This window comes from Lynx canadensis, chromosome A1 (assembly GCF_007474595.2).
Source record: "Lynx canadensis isolate LIC74 chromosome A1, mLynCan4.pri.v2, whole genome shotgun sequence".
NCBI lineage: Eukaryota > Metazoa > Chordata > Mammalia > Carnivora > Felidae > Lynx > Lynx canadensis.
The window spans coordinates 179,258,924-179,268,120 of record NC_044303.2 but is presented as its reverse complement, the minus strand read 5'-3'; the positions used below and the strand labels follow the sequence as shown (position 1 = coordinate 179,268,120).

Here is a 9,197-nt window from a genome sequence, read left to right as displayed (position 1 = left end):
ATCTCTGTGTGTTTCTTTTCCCTGTGACTGTTCCATCAACATTCTAAGTCCACCTTTGGCCAAAGCACAGAAGAGATGCACCTGTCTAGGAAGCCTAAGGATGCACATGTGGCCTCTTTCTTTCTTGTCTCCGCAGGCTGAGGAGAAGTGGGTGCTTCGCTGATGACCTGTGGGCCCCCTGTGTTGAGCAGGCAGTGTCAGGTGGCCAAAGGGGCGACCTGAGCACGGTGGGAATCTTGGAATTTCTCAGTTTGCAGAAGCCCGAGGGAAGAGAGTTCTTGGGCAAGTTGGGGGCCACTGGGCCCGGGAAGGAACTTCGGGCTTCTGGTCATTCAAATAACTAATTTGAATGGTGAAGAAAGAGACAGATTAGAGAGGGTGAGGGGGCACAGATGAGAGAGGCTGTCTAAGCTAACAGAGCTAGAGGCCGCCACAGGCCCATTCCAGTGGACTATTTGAATCTTATTTGACTAGTGGGGTAGAGAGATGGTCATCGGTCTGATGGCCTCACACTGATCCCAATTTCTGAGCAGTTGTCCTGAGTAATAGTAGACATTTGAACTGCGCATCTGGGTTTGCAGACCTCTCTCCTCCCACATGATCTCACAGAATACTTGCAAACTGCCAGTGAGACCAGACGCAGGAGATCTATGTTTCAGATAACGACACTGAAGGAAATAGATCTGGAAGTCCAGCTTCCAAGGAGCTCAGGAGTCGGAAAACAGATTGCCAGGGAAACTTAGACCCAGACCCTTCTCTTCCCACCCCCACCCCCTTTCCTGCCAAGATGCACAGGGTTCGAGACCAGAGCCACATGGACTCTGATCTGACCAGGAGGACAGAACCATCTCTGGCAGGGACCGGGGTGGAGGGGAGAACAGAAGGCTTTGCTCCCCCTGTTATCTCCAAATGTTAAAAAACAGAAGTCTAAGCATTTCAGTGTTTGCTATGTGCCAGGCCCCAAGCTGCAGAGTCCAAGATAGGCCCTCTCTTGAGTCCAAGGTCATCCTGGCTCCTTCCCTTGGCCATGGGCTAGGCACAGCCTTTGCTGCTTCTCTAACCCATGCTTGGTTACATGGAGAGTGAAAGCAGGCATGCTCTAGAACCACACTGCCCTGAGTTCTGATCCTGCTTCAGGTACTAAGTGCTGTGTGCCCTTGGACACATCACTTCACCTCTCTCAGCCATAGTCCAGGTCGTTATTTGTAAAGAACAGACGAAGGAATATTGTGAAGGGGGGGAAATACATAGAATGGTATCTAAAGAGCACTTAGCTCAGGGCCTGGCAAGGAGAGATCAATAAACAGCCGTATTCATCCCTTTTGTGGCCTCAGAGCAGAGGCTGTCAGATGTGAGCCTGTGCAAATGTCCCCTGGACAACTGGCTAAAACTACAGACCTTCTGACTCCAAGGCTTGGGGAAGGCCCAGGAATCTGGCCCTTCACGGACCCTAGAACCACAAGGTGGTGAGCAAGTTCCTTAGGCAGAGGCCAGAGGGGTCCAGGTGCAGTTCTAAGGAACATCCTGGTCTCTGCATGGTCTTTGGTGGCTTGGAAGATGCCCTCTCTGACAGACTCTGTCATGATGCACCCCACACCCCCCACCTGAACCCCCTGGTCCTGCACTCCCCAGGCTGCACTGGCCTCCCTCACTTTCTGGAGGGCTGGGAATGTGCACATTTAATCCCCCATGGCACCTGGATCAGTGCAGCCCCTATTTACTGAGCAGAATGGAAACAAGCTGGCCAGGGAGAGCGGATTTCGGGAGGAGGCCGAGCATCTGAATTCAGTGCCCTCCTGTCCTCCCCCTCTCTTGCATCCTAGCCCTGAGTTCAGCTCCAGGCACAGGCAGCATGGCCCTCAGCCGGTCAGCATTCCCCCCAGGGCACCCTGGCTAGCCTTCTGTGACACTCGGATTCCTAGTCCAGCCAGCCTAGAGTTTCTCAGGCTCCTGCTGCCCCCTGGAGGCCAGCTCTTGCAGCTTTGCGCCTGAGTCCTGGCGTGCTTGGAAGTGGCCGGGGAAAGTCTGGAATGGCCGGCAGGGCGAGGGAGATCGAAGAGCCTCGAGGGGTTCTGCTCCCGCACAAGGTACCACCTCACCACTGCCCACTGGGTGCCCAGAGCCCAGCCAGAGCCACCAGGATGGCCACGGGGTGCAAGTGAAAGGATCTACACCTTGTGTGTTGGGGAGGTTCCTGCCACTCCCCTTGACTTCCCCATCTGTAAAATGGGAAAGTGATGATTGCACCCCTACATGGCCTTTGAGAGAATAAGATATTACTTGGCCACTAGGAGATAATAATTCTTATGATTACGGCTAAGTTTCACTGAGCACATATTATGAGCCCGGCACTGTCCTTTCCCTATATTACCTCATTAAATCTTCCCTGAAAACAAACTTCTGAACCATTAGCACCCGCATTTTACCCCCATTTATGGTCAGCTTCTCTAGGTCAGTGTTCCAGCACCATTGTCCTGGCATGGGGGCCACCCCAGGTCGTGGCGTGGAGCAGGCATGCTTCTACCCCAATTGGCAATGGGCGTCAGTGGCTCACAGAGGGCTGCTCTGGAGGCCGGTGCAGATGACCTGGGCCACAGCTGCCGACAGTCTTACTGTGCTGCAGACTCTGGGTGAAGCAGAAATCAAATATTCCAAGTTTGTGGCCAAGGGGGACTCAGAGGAACACCCGCCCTGCATCAAGAAGGGCAGCTCTCAATTATTAAGCCCTATCTTCCAGGCATCAAGCAACACCTCTCTCACCAGATCATCTGAAGTAACACTGAGGTTGCTTGTATTGGCCCCATTTTACAGGTGAGAAAAGCAAGGCTCAAGTTCACACAGCTATGAGATGGGCCAGTCTGGGTCTGTCTTGCAAACCCCATCCTATCGTCTTGCCTCCTGGGTCATCTGTGGGAATGTGCCCTCTTGTACAAAGCCTGTGTCCTGTTGGCTGAGCAGTCACCATGCCCACTGCTGAGGAGCCCTGTGTGGCCCTGTCCAGTGTTCCTGGGATGGCTGGGGGTCCTCCTGGATCTCACCTTGCCCCTCCACAGCTCCTCAGACACCTCAGACTCTAGAAGGGCTTCCCCTAGAGGCAGTCAGGGGCTCTAGGCTCAGAGTGCCTGCGTGCTCTTTCTGATGGCGGTAAGATGCCCAGGCTAATGGGGGAGCCTTGCCAGCAGCACAGCTCAGGGCTCAGATTTCCTGGCTCTGCCATGTCCTGGCACGATGGCCTTCCTGAACACTGCTCACTGCACTTGAGGTGGGGAAAATGGGTACCGACCTCCCAGGGTTGGTGGGAAGATCCAAGGAGCCAAGATGGCTGCATGCTTACCCGGCATGAGCCCTGACGGGTGGTGGGCAGTCAGGGCACTTGCCAGTGTCCACCGATTCACTGATCACCTCACACTGATCTGGAGGTTCTGTCTTTGAGAATGATAGAATGGGGTTAGGGTTAGGCTGATTAATAAACACAACCTAATAGTTAGCCAAGATTTTTCAAAACAAAGGGGGTTTGGGACCAAATAGCAAACGGAGTTGGTACCGATTACAAAATGGGAATTGCTACTCCGAGGTCCTTGGGTCTTTACATTGACGCGAGGGTGTGGAGGGGGGGCGGGTGGGAGCAAGGAAATGCAGTCTCACAAAATGGTTGTTCTGAGATTTGTCCTGCAGTCTGCCAGAGGTCACAGGAAAAGGACACAGCATTGTACTATTTTAAGGGCAGTTATGAAATGGTTTCTGCTGACTGGTTCCCAGAACGCCATTCTTCTTCTTCGCTCCCAGCCGGCATGCTGGAGACAGTGATTTGGAAATATAGCCTTGTTCCTAATTCCACACTTCCTTGTTTCTGGCCACAGTCCCCGTTCTGCCCCAGGGCATGCTCTGGCCATGAAAGCCCCAATCTGGGAGTCAGGAGGCCTGGGTAACAGCTCCTGCCGGCAGCCAGCTGGCTGTGTCACTCCAGGCAAGTCAGACCACTTCTCTGGACCCCTGTTGGCTCATCAGTAAAATGAGGGAGTTGAACGAGATGGTGAGTTAGTGACAACCTTGACAGCCTTGGGTTTCTCTTCAATAAATATTAAACTATTGCTTTCGCTTCCTGGCCTCTAAGAATTCAAGTGTGACTGAACTATTTTGGAATCCCCTGGGCCTAGTGCAGGGCCTATTAGAGCGGAAAGGAGGACCTGGTAATTTAGCTCCAACTTGATCATTTACACACCTCACTGAGCCATTTCTCCATCTTAAATTGTGGTCTAAGACTTCCAGCACAGGCAGAGAGAGACAACACTTATAAAGCCCCTAACACACCTGGGCCCTCAGGAATCCTTTGTTGAGTGACAGGGCCCACAAAGAGTCATTTGAACTGAACTATTGGCTTTTGCAAAAGGGGAGGCTGTTCCTGCACTTCCAGTAATGGGGACCCATCAAAGATCTAGTCCAGCAAAAGACGTGCCATATAGCACCAGCCAGCACATGGGAAGAAAGGAGCTCTAGTACTTTCCATGACAGGCTTGGAAAGAGTGGCAGATTTAAGGCTATTAATGCAAAAACATTGGTTTGTTCTCACAACTAGAGCTGAATCCTTTACTCAGGAAGATCCTAATTCTGGATCATCAGGCCCTTTCTCTCATATTCCAGCACCTTAGAATCCAAGAAGGTTCAAGACAGAAGGCATCTTAGGGAACTCTAGCTCAACTTTTCATCTGATGGGTAAAGAAATTGAAGGTCCTGAGAGGGAAAAGGGGTCCCAGGTAACACAGGCCATTGTTAATTCCATTAAATGATTAAATTCACTCTTACTGTGTAGTATTGTGTTTTCTACTTCAAGTGGCACTTTCACACACATGTGCCCACTTAGTGGCCTTGTGAGGTAGACAGCAGTGTCTCTGTTTGGCAGTTAAGGAAATCAATGTGCCCAGTGTCAGAGGGATCTGATTTGCCTGTGATCTCCCAGCTTTGCCCCCTAACTGCTGTGGCTGGCCCAGGACTTCTCTGCATTGCTGTGAGAGGCATCAGACTGATTCTGAAGGAGGTATATGTGCTTGGGAGCCCTGGGCCAAGAAGGTCAGCCTGTGGGCATGGAGGGGAAGACTGTGAGTATCAGGGTGACTGTTGAATGTGGGTACAGAGTGGCCACTCCCATGCCCTGGGTCAGGGAAGATGGACTCTGCTACTCCCAAAGGTCTCCTATGTGCCTAGGCCGACACCAAGTATCAGAGGTGTCAAAGAATGTGGCCTCTGTCCTTAAGGAGCTAAAGGCTTACCTGAAGAGACACAGGTAACTTCCATGAACCAACTAGAGAAGAGTATTCAGCAACAAAAAACAACGAACCACTGATACAACAACAAGGATGACTCTCAAAAACATTATGTTGAATGGACGAAGCCAGACACAACAATGCTTATTGCATGGTTCCATTTATATGAAACTCTAGAAAAGGCTAATCTATAGAGACAGGAAGCAAAGCAGAGAGTTGACTGGGATGAGGCACAGAGGAGCTTTTTGAGGCGATGGAAATGTTCCACATCTTGACCATGTTGGTGGTTACACAGTGAAACCATTTTTGTGTAAATTTGTCAACACTCATTGAAATGTGCGTGTGAAGTGGGTGTGTTTGTTGTACAAAAATTATGCCTCAGTAAAGTTGATTTTTTGGAAAGACACAGCCCTTGTTCTCATGGAGCTTACAGTCTGGTGAATACAGATATTAATAAAGTTATCATGTACATAAATGAAAAATTCTTGTGACTGGGATAAGACTTATGAAGGATGTTATATGGAGTATGAGTTGTGTACTAAGGTCGGAGTCAATTTAAATAGACCAGGAAAGCCTACCCCGAGGAAGCAGCATTGATGTGCACTTAGAAGGATGAGTGCACATGAACCCAGGGAGATGACAGTGGTAGAGGGAACAACATGTGTTAGGGGCCTGTGGTTGAAGACAGTCTGGTAAGGACCACATAAAGAAGGACAATGAGGCTGGCATGGAGGGAAAAGAAGGGAGGTGCTAGGAGATGGGTCTCAGGAGGTGAGGCCATAGAGGGATGTTTTGGCCTGGATAAAAGTTTGTACTTTTCCTGAGAGAAATAGAAACCCACTGGGACATTTTAAGTAGTGGTGAGGTGGTGATGTGACCAGCTCAGTTTATGGGTTAACACCATGGGGTTAGTCCTCACCTTCCCCTCCTTCTGTTTTTAAGGTTCTTGAGATTAGAACAATGCCTTAACAATCTGTGTAGACACCACAGAAATTTAAGCAGTAGGAAATATAAACTGAGGTACAAGAATTGTTTTGAATGAATAAATGAAGTATGAATGAATGAACTAATTTTCTCAGCACCTAGATAGCTACTTTTCTAAAGTCATCTGATTAAATGATAAATTTAGAATTTCTTCTCCCCCAAATGAAGACACAATACCGAGGATAACAGAGGTACCTCTCCATATTGTCCCACATGGACACCCACTGCCAAGTTCAAATCAGACCTGTCTCTCCCCCTCATTACAGATCCCTCAGCAGGTCAGTCAATGCCCTTTGGAGGCCACTCCACCTGTGTGGTAGCCTCATGGCCCCAGATCTCCTCTGAACACACCTGCAATTCAGAAGCTGACATCCACCAGGAGCATGGCAGGGGCATCCGTCACTCTTATGTATTTTCCAGAAATCGCCCTCCTCTCTCAGATGTGCTGGGAAGCTGCTCACAGTGTCCTTGAGGACCCAGCTCAGTACCTGCTCCTCTGGAAGCCTTTCCTGCCTGCCTCAGCCCATCAGCTACCATGTTGCCCCTGCCCAAAGGACAGCACTAGTCATATAATACGTTTACCTTGTTTCTTCCTTATCCCAACACACAGTCCTCTGGTGTCGCCAAGCAGCGCTTGGCACAGAGTGGGGTGAACAGAATGGAAAGGAATGAGGTGGGTTGAGCTATAATGGGGCTAACGGGGACCCGTAAAAAAGACAGTTGGCCAGAGGGACAGGGAGAAAAACTCAATATTTAGCCTCTCCCAGGGGTTAACTAATTTTGGAATGCCATGAAGGTCCATAAGTAGAATTTCCCCTCTGCTTTGAGTATCCGTGTGCCCCTTGCTGAACCCCCGTTTTTTTTTTGTTTTTTTTTTTTTTTTTTTTTTTTTGCTTCCCCAGACTTCTGACCTTAGCCCATGGGCAGTTGGTGTGCTCCTCTTGGCTTTGGTTGCCCAGCTCCTTGGGGCTCTCCCGGATCCCACTGGCCCACCCTTCTGCCTCCCCTTGCTCTCCATTCATGACCCTCTTCCCTTCAGCCAGAGCGGACCAGCACCCTGTGTCACACTCACAGCAAGGGAACCAGGAATGGCCCAACAGTGTTGGGTCACCACCACTGGCTGTGGATGGAATCTCCTCCACCAAGAGACACAAACTACAAAATGACAAAGTTGCAAGATCTTACTCCAAGACATGAGTCCATCTTCCCCTGATGTTCTTTCACATTTATTTCTCCTGTGATGTTTTCAAGAACATGTAGATCTTCTTCCTGGCCAGACTGAAGGGTGAAGACATTTAGGTCAAACTTAGAAGGGAAATACAGTGGCTGGTTGGGGCAAGAGCATTAACTTTGAGATCAGATAAAGGTGGGTTCAGACCCCAGGTATGTCACATCTGTGTAAACCTGACTTCTAAATAGCAGGTGTGGTGCCCAGAGCCATGGTGACAATGGTGATTCGTGCTGAGGATGAACTGTTTGCAAAGCACCTTGCTGAGCCCCGGACATGCAGCTCCATGTGACCTCCACAGTCATCCTGTGGGGTAGGCTACATTCACAGGAGAGGACACTGAGGCTCCAAACTGACACGGTTAAGACACGCAGAGAAGTTTCTCCCTAGCATTATGATAATTACTCTGATAGCCTATGCTCTAGGATGAGACCCTGCATCTTGTATCAGAAAGGGTTTTATCTCCTCAAATGAACTGTGACTTTCTTGATTAACTGATTCACATCTCCTTCACCTCTGTATCCCTGAGCTCAGTGACTTGTACATTTTAGGGGCCCATGAAATAGCAACCAGTTAACATGAACAGGCGTTGGAAAGTCTGACGCTCTGGCTTTTCAATAGCATCATCTATCTTCCCCTCTCCACCCATTAAAAAAAAAAGCCATCTTAAATATGAATGCCCAATTATGCAAGTAAACATATCAAATGCGGAAGATTCAAAAAAAAATAAAGGTAAGGAGAAAAAAAAATCATCTATGATCTTACCATCTAAAGGCAGCATTTTGTCTTATTTCCTTCCAGTCCTCCTGGGCAGTGATTTCTGTTATCGTTCTTTATCTACAAGATTCTTTATAAACGTTTATTTTTTTAAATTAGGAAGTATATTTGCATATTGGAAATGGAAGGAAAAAACTGAAAAATAATAAAAGTTACTCAAAGTATCACAACAAGACATGATTGTTGGTAACATCTTTGGCACATTTTGACTTGACTTCTCTGCATTCCCTTCAGAGGAACCCTAAACGCTGAACAGCAGCCCCCAGCCCAGGTTGACATTCAGATCAACCAAGCAGCCTGTGCAATCCATGAAACCAGGCTGCATAAGGCAAGAGGTGTTTGTTCCACTGTGGAATCTAACACCGAACGCAGAAAGTATAGGATTTCTGATTTATTCTTAGCAACTGCATGGTATTCCATTATGCAGCTGAACTGAAGATCATTAGCGAGTTCTAAGTTGTGGGGATATAGGTGGTTTCCAATCAGTCCTATTTGCAAGCACAAATGAACATCTCTGCTGTTGCTCTGCAAACAGGCCCTCCAGGAACGGAGGCAGGGATAGAGGTAACCCGGGCAGCCACATGGGTTCTCAGACGCCAAAGACTGAATGTCACCCACCTTCCACCGCTGTTCTTTTCCTAGAGCCTCTTGTGACTTTCCTGGAGTGTGGGCTTCCAATCTCTCCTGTGGACAAACACATGAAAATCATACCACAAATAAACGTAGAAAAGGGAATTTTTTTAAAACTAGTATGTGTACAGGAGTGCCTGGGTGGCTCAGTCAGCTAAGCATCTGACTCTTGGTTTTGGCTCAGGTAATGATCTCACGGTTCATGAGATTGAGCCCTGCCTCAGGCCCTGCGCTGACAGTGTGGAGCCTGCTTGGGATTCTCTGTCTCCCTCTCTCTCTGCCCCTCCCCTGCTGTCTCTCTCTCTTTCTCCCTCCCT

The 9,197-nt window shown here is 48.9% G+C and overlaps 1 long non-coding RNA gene across 1 annotated transcript; it reads right to left on the bottom strand.

Annotated features, from left to right (window-relative positions):
- Positions 1-4,602: 4,602 nt before the first annotated feature.
- Positions 4,603-8,933, bottom strand: LOC115522128. The gene is made up of 3 exons (XR_003971260.1): positions 8,869-8,933; positions 8,239-8,320; positions 4,603-7,523 (listed from the first exon to the last, which is right to left on the bottom strand). It is a non-coding gene; the product is annotated as an uncharacterized LOC115522128 (long non-coding RNA).
- Positions 8,934-9,197: the final 264 nt, after the last annotated feature.